Source organism: Gavia stellata, chromosome 6 (assembly GCF_030936135.1).
Source record: "Gavia stellata isolate bGavSte3 chromosome 6, bGavSte3.hap2, whole genome shotgun sequence".
NCBI classification, from domain to species: Eukaryota; Metazoa; Chordata; class Aves; order Gaviiformes; family Gaviidae; genus Gavia; species Gavia stellata.
The window spans coordinates 18465877-18478543 of record NC_082599.1 but is presented as its reverse complement, the minus strand read 5'-3'; positions in this window follow the sequence as shown (position 1 = coordinate 18478543).

Sequence of the window (12667 nt, the reverse complement as noted above, 5' to 3'; positions counted from 1 at the left end):
GTGATTTTTTCCCCCTCAGAATTGGCCAGGTTTTGGTAGCGAGGCTGCAGGGGTGGTCTCTGTGAGGAGAGACCAGGGGCTGCCCTGAGTCGGTCACAGCCAGTTCCAGCCAGCTCCAGCAGACCTACCGCAGGGCATGGCCCATCCTCAGGGGAGTCTGTGACACCTCTGTGAAAACGTCTTAAATTAAGGGTGGTAAACTCTGAGCAAAAGGAGAATCAAGGCTAGAGCAGGAGGAGAAGGAAGAAAAAAGACCAGGCTGGAGTAGGAAGGAGGAAGAAGAGAAGACCGTGCCTGGGCAGGGGCTGAAGCCAAGTGGCTGCTTGAGCAGGAGCTGAGAGGTGCAACCTGAAAGGGGCTGCTGCAGGTGAAGGAACCACCACGCACGCTCTGGCCCCAGTCTCCCGCGCCGCCCGACACCTCACCAAAGGGGCTGAGCGTAGCGTGTGGTGAGGGGACTGAAGAGCAAAAAGGGCGGGGGAAGAGGTGTCTGGAGGGAAGCAGGGGTGTTTTCCCTAAGGGTTGGTTGGTTGTTCTTGGTCTTCTTGGATACCAGAATCTGTAACTAATAGCTTGTTAATTGGCAAATAATTTACATTCATGGAAATTCCCTGAATCAGTAAACAATTTTTGCCTGTGACAATATCTTACTCAAATTTCTCTTGATACAACTTGTGACTGTTGGTGCTTGTCCTTTCCCAGGACAAGGATATTTGGACTTTCAAATTCTCAGTCAGAGCTGAGATGGCTTATTTCTGCCCCTCTCTTTGGAATGCCAGGACAGAGGGCCATTTCTATATCCAGGCTGCCCATGGAAAGTGCTTTGCCAATTGTGTGAGATGCACTGGACCCTGGAATAAAAAGAGTGACATCAAGAAGTCTTTTATCTCATTCCTTCCACTGTAATGCAGCATCTGGTATGCCTGTGCCATTTCTGAAGGAAATTTGACTACCCTGTTCTTTACAGGGCCCACCATAGTACCCGACAATAATAGGGAAGTTGTGTCCTGTCCTGTCCTGTCCTATCCTATCCTATCCTATTCTTTCCTTCCATCTGGATGAGGCAGGAGTGCTCTGTGGTCTGCCTAGCTACTGCCTCTGTTTGCATGCATGCATGCCTGGGTGAAAACAGTAGGACTTTGCTACCTGTGCCAGGCAGCGACAGTCTGTGGCCTTGAGGTTACATGACTGCAGATGACGTGGGCAATGCAGCACTTCAAACCCCTGTATCCAAAGCAAACAGTCTAATTGTCAAGCTGTGGGCTATCAGCTGGGAGATGTGTGCCCTCTGTGTCCTCACTACGTAGTGTGCAAGAATCACCTTTCATGGAGCCTTCAGGAAAATGCCCACAAAGGAACGATGTGGGTGGCCGGGTGATGCCGGGCAGCCAAATTGGAGGTGAATTCCTGGTTTCCTCCAGGGCAGCTTATCTGTTTAGAATACACAATTCCAAAGAAAACGCAGAAGTTATTCTGGCACCAGGACTCAGAACTAACAGATGTTTATTCATGTTGAATGTCTGCTCTTCCTTGCTTTGGGAGCACACAGTGACTCTGTGAAATTGCCATCTGCTGAGCACTGGCAGGATGAGTGTCTGCTGCTCCTCTGCTTGATGATGAGACTGGTATTTGCTGTGAATATGGTAACCTTAGGCATTATGTAGGAGGGGACAACATCAACACAGAGACAGCCATGTCATGCAGAAAGCTGTCGCTGCCTTACATAATGTGTCCAAGCTGTCAATATGTGTTAGGCATGTTCTGAGGCCATCTTGGTGTGAGGCTTTTCAGGAATTTCTATGTTTATTTCAGTTTTCTTTTTTATTTTTAGGAAGAATGAAGTTGTGTAAGTATTTTTACTGTCTGGGTCATGTGCTGTTTCTTTTGTACATTATAGTGATGGACAGAATTTCAGCTTATCAGTATAGGATACCAGAAAGGCAAGGTGAGTTGCCAGATTTTATTACTTTAGCTCCGGGAATATTTCTTTTCAAGCTGACATAAAGAAAAATTCCTATCTCCACTGTGATTTCAGAATCATGAGGTTTTCCATGAGGACCGCTCTAAATTATACTTTTAAAACCCTGGAGTGCTATGAGTATGATGTAACGTGAAGATACTGAAGAACCTAATCGACTTTTGTAATGGTACTTCCTTATAAAAGGTGCATAAAATTTCACTTTCCTTAATGCTTATAAATGATTTCACAACATACTTCCATGAGAACTGTAAAAAGTTTGCCTCTCTAATCATTGTCCTATTAATAAGGAGTATGTTATCTTTATAGGCTGCTTTTTTATCACATACATGTTTATAAGCTTCCTCATAAAATGGTCAGTCAGGTCTTGAAGATCTTCAGGAACTGTAAGTGCACATTATTTATGGAGAAAAACTGCAGAGTGAAACTACAGTGCCTCTCTCTTATTCTTGCTTTGATCAGCCAATGTCCATTTGGGCTTTGTAGTTTTTTTAGTTTTTTGAAACACTAAGTTATTATTTTGAATATTTATGTATCAGAGAATACTGATCTAACTAAACTTTGATTCAGTGGAGCTCAGATACACAACAAAGATATTGAAGGGGGCTAACATGAGCATTTATTTTGTTGTCCATGTAAGGGATGACCTTTCATACCTCTCCCCATTTCATTTATGGGAAAGTAATTTTATACTTTCCTGAGAAGGAAAGCTTCTGCCAACCACACAATCAATGTAATCATTGCCTTTCTGTGCCAGTGTTTCTGTGCCAACAGGATGTTAGAGAAGTTATCTCCTTCTCAGGTCAATCCAGGCTCTCCAGCTGTATATTTATTATGGGTGTGTGTATCAGAATAATATTTCCTTCTGTTGCTGATGCATACATGGAAATCCACTTGCGTGGCTCTATCTGTGCCTATGCCTATTTTTTTTTTTTTGACATTTAAACTTTTTTTGGGAGTCAAAATATTTGCAGAAATGTCACTACCTGGGTAACCTGCTTTACATACAATATCCCAGAAACCTGTAGAGAATTTCAGCTCCTTGAATTGCTGTCAGCTTGGGAGCGCATTCCCTAGAATGCTGACATGTCACACAGAGACTGCATGTCCTTGGGAAAAGACCTTTTTGGTTGCTGAGTAGTGACAGCCATGTTAGATACTACTTCTCATAAATGAACCAGAGTGCATCCTGATAGTACCTTGGTCTTCCCCTGGTACTTTCATCTTTCTTTACCCTTCTCTTTTTCCTCACTGATCACCTACTGGAATATTGTTCAGGGAAATCACTCCTGTTCAGTTAGCAATCTTCTCAGATTACTCATTGTAAGACACAAATGTAATCCTGGCCATCTTCCTTTCCATTTCCCTTTCTTCGATAGGAATTATCCTCTAACTGAGAGAGTCCTTTTCCTTCCTTTCCTAGGCCATTCCTCAAGTGCTCATTGCTTCCACTTGGAGTGGGATTGCATTGACCACCTGCATTGGTCAAACGTCCGACTCTCTGCAACACTCCACTGTCTTTGTTGACCAGACCTCCATAGATTGTAAAGGGTGCTTAGACACTCATCTCCAGTGTCACCGTACTGTCACCATCTAGAGTAGGTGGGCAATTCTATGTAAAGATGCTTCAATTTATGTGTGCTACATTTAGTATTTAAATCTGCAGCTGACTCCTGGCCTCATAGTCCACATGCCTGTCTGCCATTTCCATAAACTCTGTTTAGAAGAATAATTTCTTATAAAGGACAGTTCTGACAGTAAAACAAAAGTTAGGCTGTCCATATTCTTCTGGCTCATTTTAAGATTACAGGATTACAGAAACAAGTTTTTAGGAAGAGCCAAAGTGCCACATCTGGAGGGTAGTGGTCAAGGGCTCAAGGTCCAGATGGAGATCAGTGATGAGTAGTGTCCATCAGGGTTCCGTATTAGGATCAGTACTGTTTAATCTTCATCAACAACATAGATAGTGGGATCGAGTGCACCCTTAGCAAATTTGCAGATGACACCAAGCTGAGTGGTGTGGCTGACACACCTGAGGAACGGGATGCCATTCAGAGGGACCTGGACAAGCTCAAGAAGTGGGCCCATGTGAACCTCATGAGGTTCAACAAGGCCAAGTCCAAGGTCCTGCACCTGGATCGGGGCAACCCGCAGTATCAATAAAGGCTGGGGGAGGAAGGGATTGAGAGCAGCCCTGAGAAGAAGGACTTGGGGGTACTACTGGATGAAAAATGACATGAGCCGGCAATATGTGCTTGCAGCCCAGAAAGACAACTGTATCCCGGGCTGCATAAAAAGAAGCGTGACCAGCAGGTAGAGGGAGGTGATTCTGCCCCTCTATTGCTCTCTGGTGAGACCCCACCTGGAGTACTGTGTCCAGCTCTGGAGTCCTCAGCACAGGAAAGACATGGACCTGTTGGAGCAGGTCCAGAGGATGGCCATGAAAATGAGCAGAGGGATGGAACACCTCTGCTAGGAGGAAAGGCTGAGAGTTGGCGTTGTTTAGCCTGGAGAAGAGGAGACTCCGGGGAGACCTTATTGCAGCCTTTCAATACTTAAAGAAAGATGGGGACAGACTTTTTAATAGGGCCTGTTGCGATAGAACAAGGGGTAATGGTTTTAAACTAAAAGAGGGTAGATTTAGACTAGATATTAGGAAGAAATTTTTTACAATGAGGGTGATGAAACACTGGAACAGGTTGCCCAGAGGCGTTGTAGATGCCCCATCCCTGGAAACATTCAAGGTCAGGTTGGACAGGGCTCTGAGCAACCTGATCTAGTTGAAGATGTCTCTGCTCATTTCAGGGGGATTAGACTAAATGACCTTTAAAGGTCCCTTCCAACCCAAACCATTCTATGATTCTGTTTCAAATCCCTTTGAGGTCTCATGCATTATTGTGAATGGGCTGAGCTAAAAAAATGGAATCACCTTCCATAACCTGGGACTTTACACCTGAACAGGCAAGCAACCCTGGCAAACTGATGCACCACCTGATAGAAGGGTGCCTTGCTTACCCCCAATGAAAACCAACAGCTTCTAGCACTGTACTGAGGCCTGGCCTGTGCCTATTGAGCCACAGTCCAGTAGTCTCAGAGGACCATGGTTTAGGAGGGGACCCAAACTGCATCTGAGGACACCATGGTTGAGATAGGGACCCAAGCAACAACAACTACAGTAATTGCCCCAGTAATGAAAAAGAAAGAGTGGACAAGGAGAACGAGTCCATATCATTGATTAGTAAGGGAGAAGGAAGAAGAGGAAAGGTTTGATCAAGAAGCCAGTCGTTTGACAAAGAAATTGGAGGAAGGAGTGAGAGAATTCAGGGAGGAAGTGGAAACTGCCCGGTCCCTGACCTCATCAGAACTTTGAGACATGTGGAAAGATTACAACCACCAGCCAGGTGAGCCTGGCTGATCTGATGCTGGGATAATGGCGCTGATAGTCAGCAACTGGAAAGTAAGGAAGCCCAACAGCTGGGATCCCTTGCTAGAAACCAGGGAATTGAGAGAGGAATTGGAAAAGAGGCAGCAATTTGCAGTCTCTGGAGATGGCTCCTCTCAAGAGTGAGGGCAAGATATCCGTTCCAGGAAGATCTTGTGAGCTCCCCAGGAAAGTGGACTACTGCAGATGAAGGCATTCAGTACCTGAGAGAATTACCGGTGCTGTAAGTCATCTACAGTGATCTGGATGATGATGATCCAGAGGATGTTCTGTGCACACGGGCCATGTGGAGGAAGGTGCCCCAGCATCATATGCTAACAGCTTGGCAGCGATGTATTGCCCGGATATGGATAAATCAGCTGTGGAGAGAGTGTCTTCTTGGCTCCAAAACTTTGAAGAAAATCTCTGTACCTCCTCATTCCTATGGGCCAGCGCCTTGGCTGTCAGGGGTGCCCCAAGGTATCAGTCCTCTCCTGCCCCAGTCAGAGGGAAAGGGAGCTCCAGGCGCATGCTGTGTGTCACACTCTGGTTCTTCCTGTGTGACCAGGAGGAGGACATGAGGAAGTGGGATGGTGAACCCACTTTAAGCTGGAAGCCTGTGTATGTGAACTGCAAGGGAAGACAGCTGTTAAGGGGCTACCCAAGAAGACTGTCAGCGTAGTTGCTGTAGAGATACAAGAAGGCAATCCGTGATCTCCCAGACATAGAATGACTGAAGTCACCTCCCTTGATCCTAGTTGAAGGGACTTCTGGTCTGGCACGGCAAGGATCAGACAGTGAATACTCTGATGAGGAAGAGGAATAGAGGGTCCCTGCCTTCAGTCAGGAGGAGGAAAGGGATGGCCAGGTATACCGGACTGTGTGGATTCGATGGCCTGGCACATCAGACCCTCAGAAGTATAAGGCTTTCGTAGACAGTGGTGCACAGTGCCTCATGCCATCAGGGTGTAGGGGCACAGAACCCATCTGGATCTTCCAGAACCCATCTGGAAGAAGGGAGGGGTGGGGGAAAGGTGTTTTTAAGATTTGGTTTTATTTCTCATTACCCTACTCTGATTTGATTGGCAATACATTAAATTAATTTCCCCAAGTCAAGTCTGTTTTGCCTGTGACGGTAATTGGTGAGTGATCTCTCCCTGTCCTTATTTTGACCCATGAGCCTTTTGTTGTATTTTCTCTCCCCTGTCCTGCTGAGGAAGGGAGTGATAGAGCGGCTTGGTGGCACCTGACATCCAGCCAAGGTCAACCCACCACGCCTGTCTTCCTTTCTCAGCTTTGTGATTGCCCTTCTCAGAGAGTTCTTGTCACACAAGATACGCAAGATAACATAACCCTGGTGGGGAGTGGCCTGCTGAGGGGTAAATCCTTCCTTAGGGGGATATTGGGTCAAGGATGCATCATCTTCTTTGTGCTTTCATTTGGAGCAACATCATGGTCTCTGTCTCTGAATGAGACCTTCTCTGTGATTTTGAAGGTTTAAAGGGGCATTTTTGATTCTCCTTGGTTTTTTGTTGGTATTTTTTTAGGTCATGCAGGAAAATATGCAGGTGACAAAGACTAGACTATGATGCCTTCTAGGGTAATTTTCTATGATATATGGTGTAAAGAAATGCCATTTCAGTTTGCACTTTGAACCTTTTCTACAGCTGTCAGAAGAAATCATAAATTGTTTGAACTTTGCTCAATATTTCAGTATAATAAGGGAAAAATAATCAACTATATTTTCGGGAAGCTGTTTTATTTCAGTATAACGTCTGTAATTATGGTCACAGGCAATTGTAAGTTTATGACATTTTGCACTTTAAAACTAGCTGTATCAGCACTGAATGTTATGAATGTTTTAGAAGGGTATGCCTCATAGAATTTGTAAAGCAAAGTATGGTATAACTTTATTTTACCTTCAAAGAGAAACTTTTTTACATAGGGCAGACTCAGGTCTTCAAGGTGGCATAATGTGATTTCTTTGTGTTTTATGAATGCAGCAGAGAGAGTCCTTCTCCTCAGTTCAGCCTCTGTCACATCCGTAACATGACTTGGTCCAGAAAAAGCCCCACCACAGACTGGGAGAGAAAATTGTCAGTGAATTTTTGACACTGTGGGAAGCCATAAGCTCTTTTCTTTTATATAATATACTATATAGAAAAATATTGGTATCAGCTGAGGTTTGAGCCATAAGAGGATTCATGTTTACAAGCAATGCCAAAAGTGAAACTTGCAGAACTGCTGCATCTTTTGCCTGAGACCCTTTGACCACCCACTTTAGGGGGACTGCCAAGCTACACGTACAAACAGGGAGGCACCTAGATCGTCCCCTTTGCTCTGTATCTAAAAGCTGCATGCAGCCTTTTGCTTACTCATCTCTCTTCTGTCCAAAAGTCCTTATGCTCTGTGGCAGACCCTTGTGCTGTGCTGATGCATTGTACATGTATGTGTCTGTGTTCTGGGTCTGGTTGGGATGGAGTTAATTTTCTTCATCGCAGACCGTATAGTGCTGTGGTTTAGATTTGTGACTGACAGGGGTAGGTTATTGCTGAGCAGTGCTTGCACAGAATCAAGTCTTTCTGTTTCTCACTCTACCCCTCACAGTGGTCTGGGGGTGGGCAAGAGGCTGGGAGGGACACAGCTGGGATAGGTGACCTGAATTGACCAAAGACATATTTCATACTACCCTCCGCAACAAAGCTAGGGGGAGTTTCTGCAAAGTAGCAGTTGCTCGGGGACTGGCTGGGCATCAATCTGCTGGTGGGAGGTAGCAAGTGAGTGCCTTTGCATGACTTGGTTTTTTTTTTCTTTCCTTTTCCTTCACTTATTAAACTGTCTTTAACTTGCTTTTTCCAATTCCCTCCCCCATCCCACTGGGTGGAGAGTGAGCAAGTGACTGGGTGGGGTCTTAGCTGACAGCTGCGGTCAATCCACCACAGACTGTCACATTTACCCAGTTATAAAGAAAAATGAATCTCTAGCTTTGCTATGGCAGCAAGAACTGATCTCTGCAATTTCAGATTGTGAGTGGCAGAGCTGGGCTACTTCTGCTCTGCTACCCACTCCGGAAATCTAGCACAGAGATTTTCCTATATTGTGGTTCGGTTTTGCAAAGTCTTGAGTTTCTTCTGTGAGGTACAGAGATGTCTGTCACATTGTCATAGCATCAGAAGGCAATTTGAAAGGTGAGCAGTCCATTGCTCTCCACAAAGTAGGATGAACTGTGTCTATATAATTTCTGAAGAAATCGGAAGTTACTACTATTAGCCTTTTCTAAAAAACTTCAGCGAGGGAGCTGGGTGCTTCTCTTTTCGGTTTTATCCTGGGTGAACTGAGAATTTTTTGAGGGATTGCTCCCTAACTGTATCTGATCATCATCCTCTATCAATTTGCATACAGCTTCTCTGTGTGTGGGGCAGAAAAACATAACCATGCCTTGCACTTTGGGCCAGGGAGGCCCTGCAGAAAGAAACAGGTGACTCAGAGGCACCATCAGTCATCTTAGGCTTGTGTGGAGTCAGTAAAGGGATAATTTGCTTTTCTAGAACCATGATATATTGCACCCCTCCTTTTCTAGTGCTTATTTTTGTTTGTTTGTTGTGTTTGGTTTTTTTTTCTACCAGCACAGTAGAAATTTCCAGATATTCCTAGCACTGTCTGAATTCTTTTGGTAGATCCTCACTGATTCTGCTGGGAGAAGGAGAGGGTAAATCAAAACCTTTGGGACCTGTGTCATTTTGACCTTGCTTGCTGATGAGCACTGTGAATTTATAAAGAAGACTATAGCCAGAAAGAGGGATAAACTGTCATTTGGTGGGTAGGTCCAGTTTAAGACTTGGGTGGTGGACACTCACCTACCTGATAGGTTTATGGCCTTTAGCAGTGAATTTGCAGGCTGCAGATAGGTACTTCTGTGCACCTGGAGTTAAAAAGAAGTGAACAGCAACAAGGTGAAGAAGTGCCAACTTCTTCGAAGTAAACAGCAACAAGGTGAAGAAGTGCCAACTTCTTCAATAGCATCTTATTGATTACAGCTGCTATCCAGGAGGGGTAGAGCAGGGGCATGAGTCCCTTTAGCTGGGTGGCTGCATAAGGAGAATGAAGAGGATGTCAAGAGGGCAAGCACAAAGGAGCTTGAGGCTAGGGTGTTCATTTGGGAGGTGGAAATGATTGATTCTGGTTCCCAATCAAGACTAAGGGTTTTATCTGAAACAGTTACTGACTGAAATAATTCAGGGTAGAAGGTCCAAACCTCCCTAGAGATTCCCTGGTGCCTGGAATAGCATTGTAGGACAGATGACTTGGAACCCCATTATGGTGAACAATTTATTAGCTCTGGCTAATGGCTGAAAATGGGTGTCACCATCTCCAGTGTCACAGAGTCACAGAATGATAGGGGTTAGAAGGGACCTCTGGAGATCATCTAGTCCACCTCCCCGCCAGAGCAGATTCACCTCGAGCAGATTGCACAGGAAAGCGTCCAGGCGAGTTTTGAATATCTCCAGAGAAGGAGACTCCACAATCTCTCTGGGCAGCCTTTGTTCTGTCAACCAGAACAAAGTTAAATGAATGTCATCAGTGCTGTGTTTTGAAATGGCCCACTCATGTTGGTTGAGATAGGTGTGCTCTGGGCCTGCTAATCAGATTGACTTCATAGGAGGATGCAGCGTATAGTGTGTCTGCCTAGAATCTCATAGGCTTGTCTAGAATGTGTTGCTTGCTCTTTCAGCCCACAGCACTTTTGGGTGTGAACAGAATGGCAACAACAGGAGGTCAGGGACCTTTTGTGCTGAAATTAGGGCCATCTTGTCAGTTCACCTCCAGATTAGATGACTGCTGGGTGAGCAAGTTTTTCTTATTTTTTAATCACGTTGTATTTTAAGTGCCTAACTTTCACTTTAATCCTGGTGTAGCTATTGAAATCCAGTATAGCTACAATAGATCTATTGTAGCTACTATTGTAGCTATACTTTGCAGCTCCTTTCCTGGAAAGCCGCTTTCGAGCTGGGAAGCCCCCAACATACACTGGTGCATGGACCAGTATAGCTACAAAAGATCTAACAGATCTTTCCAGCTGCCCAGCTGCAAAGCAGCTTTGCAGGAAAGGACCTGGGGGTCCTGGTGGGCACCAAGTTGAACATGAACCAGCAATGTGCCCTCACAGCAAAAAGTGCTTTTTAGACACATGTAAGATATCGGGATACTCAAGTCAGCTTCAGACTAGCCATCTTGTGCATCAGCCTAGTAATGACATCAGGGAAGTGGGTTAATTTAGTTAAAGAAATCATTAAATAACTCCCAATAAACCCAGAATTCGGAAAAGTGAGTGACTGAGATTTACAGCTATGAAATGGAGAGCAGAATTAGAGCTTTTTAGAGCAGGTTACGAAGCTATTCAGTGGCAGAATAAACTGCTGCTTCTCAGCACAGTGGTTTTTTGTGGTCTTCTTGGAAAGAGTTGGGTCCTATGACCAGGGAAGACATTAACCATATATGAACTCTCCTGGCTCATCCAACACTGTGTTTCCATTACAAAGTCAGAAGAAGAGAAAGATGAGTTTGGGTGGTTGGGGTGAAATCAGATGAGGGAGAGTTAAAAAGGCATCTAGCAGAGACTAGGGGACTTGATCCCTTCAGAGGTTACTTCTGGATATTCTACTGTTTGTTTTGCTCTTAAGAAGATGGCAGGTTTTAGAAGGAAAGCTCAATATTGCTTTTAATGTCCTGGTGGACTTAGAAGTATTTTGGGACTGTTTGTCTTTGACAAAGCTTTTTATGCTTGCATACTTAAATGCTTCTGCTCCATAAAAGAATGCAGTTGTGGAATCAAACATGAAACTCAGGTTTTAAGTTTATAAAGAGTTTGTGATTAGTTTTCACAAATGGTGCTTCAACAAATAGATGGGACTTCATACACTAGTTCAGATTTCTTGATATTAAAGCAAACCAAACTGAGGTGTTACTTTAAAGACAGAGTTTTTTAATAAAATCTTTATGGGCTATTTCACAGCAAGGATATCTCCAATTTATTGTAAGAAGCTAGGTAAGACAGAGATTTTACTCTTGTCCTGGTGTAAAACCTGATTTCATCAGGAATTTACTACTTCAGGGAAGTAGTTTTGAACTTTAGTCGGGGCCACTGACTCATCACATGACTCATTTGCTTTTTTTCCTTTGAAAGGCGTTAGCATTTTCACCACATTTTAGCATGCGTATTTGAATAAGAAACCTCACAGAATCCTATATAAACAACTTCCAGAGACTCAGCCTATTAGTACACCCTACTGGGATGATATAAGGTAAGAGTTACATAGCTCACTGGATAGCTCTATAGATGCTAATGACATATGTTAAAATTGGAAGGTCCTTATTTTTCTGTTATATGCTATTTAAGTGCTACCTTAGGAACAATGCTTAAAAGTACCTTTGTGATAAAGGTATCTATGTTAGGCTTTGCAGCTTTAGGTTAGCAATGAAATTAAAATGTGAAATAGAAAAAACATAGAAATCATAGACAATTTTGAAAGAACTAAAAGAAAACAATTTTTATAGCATTTTAGAATTTGTATTATTGGTAAAATAGAATTTGCTCCTAGAAAGCCAGATTCTGGTCTCCTTATTTTTGCTAGGTGGCTTTTTAACTTTCTCTGTCGTAGTTAATGGAACAGAGAAGTAAATTTTTCAAAGTGTGAATCTGAGCAGTCACTTTTAATTTCATGTTTCATAGCAAACCTCCAAGAAATGGTAACTATGAATGATGTGTAGGGCTGTAAAACGGTCTCACCTCTGCTTCACTGTCGTCAGTCAATAACTGAGAAGGGCTCTTTGGGACCTACTGTGGTATCACTGAGATGAGAATCTATCACCACTGCCATGAATCCCCTAAAATCCCTTTCAACATGAATCTTCTTCTCTTTGGGGGGTTGAAGCAAGTCCAGGAGGAGTGAAGGGTTCTGAGGTGGGCATCCTAGTGAGTTCTAATTAATTTAATTGAACTGATTTTTATCTCACAAGTTCCCTTCCCAGAATTGAGGAAAAAATATCAGCTTTAAATTCAATACCAAGGTATTTAATTTGATCCCAAACAATTTTTTTTCTTTGCCATCTAATTTGTTGAAAAAATTCACATTTTATTGTGAGTTGCTTCACAACAGAAAGCTTTCCCTGTGAAGCTGCAAATAAGATGAAAGGCTAGTTATTCATATGGCTGTAGTGAGGCTACCTGGAGACTGCACGTTGTCAGGAAAACAGAGCTCTTGTAGCTG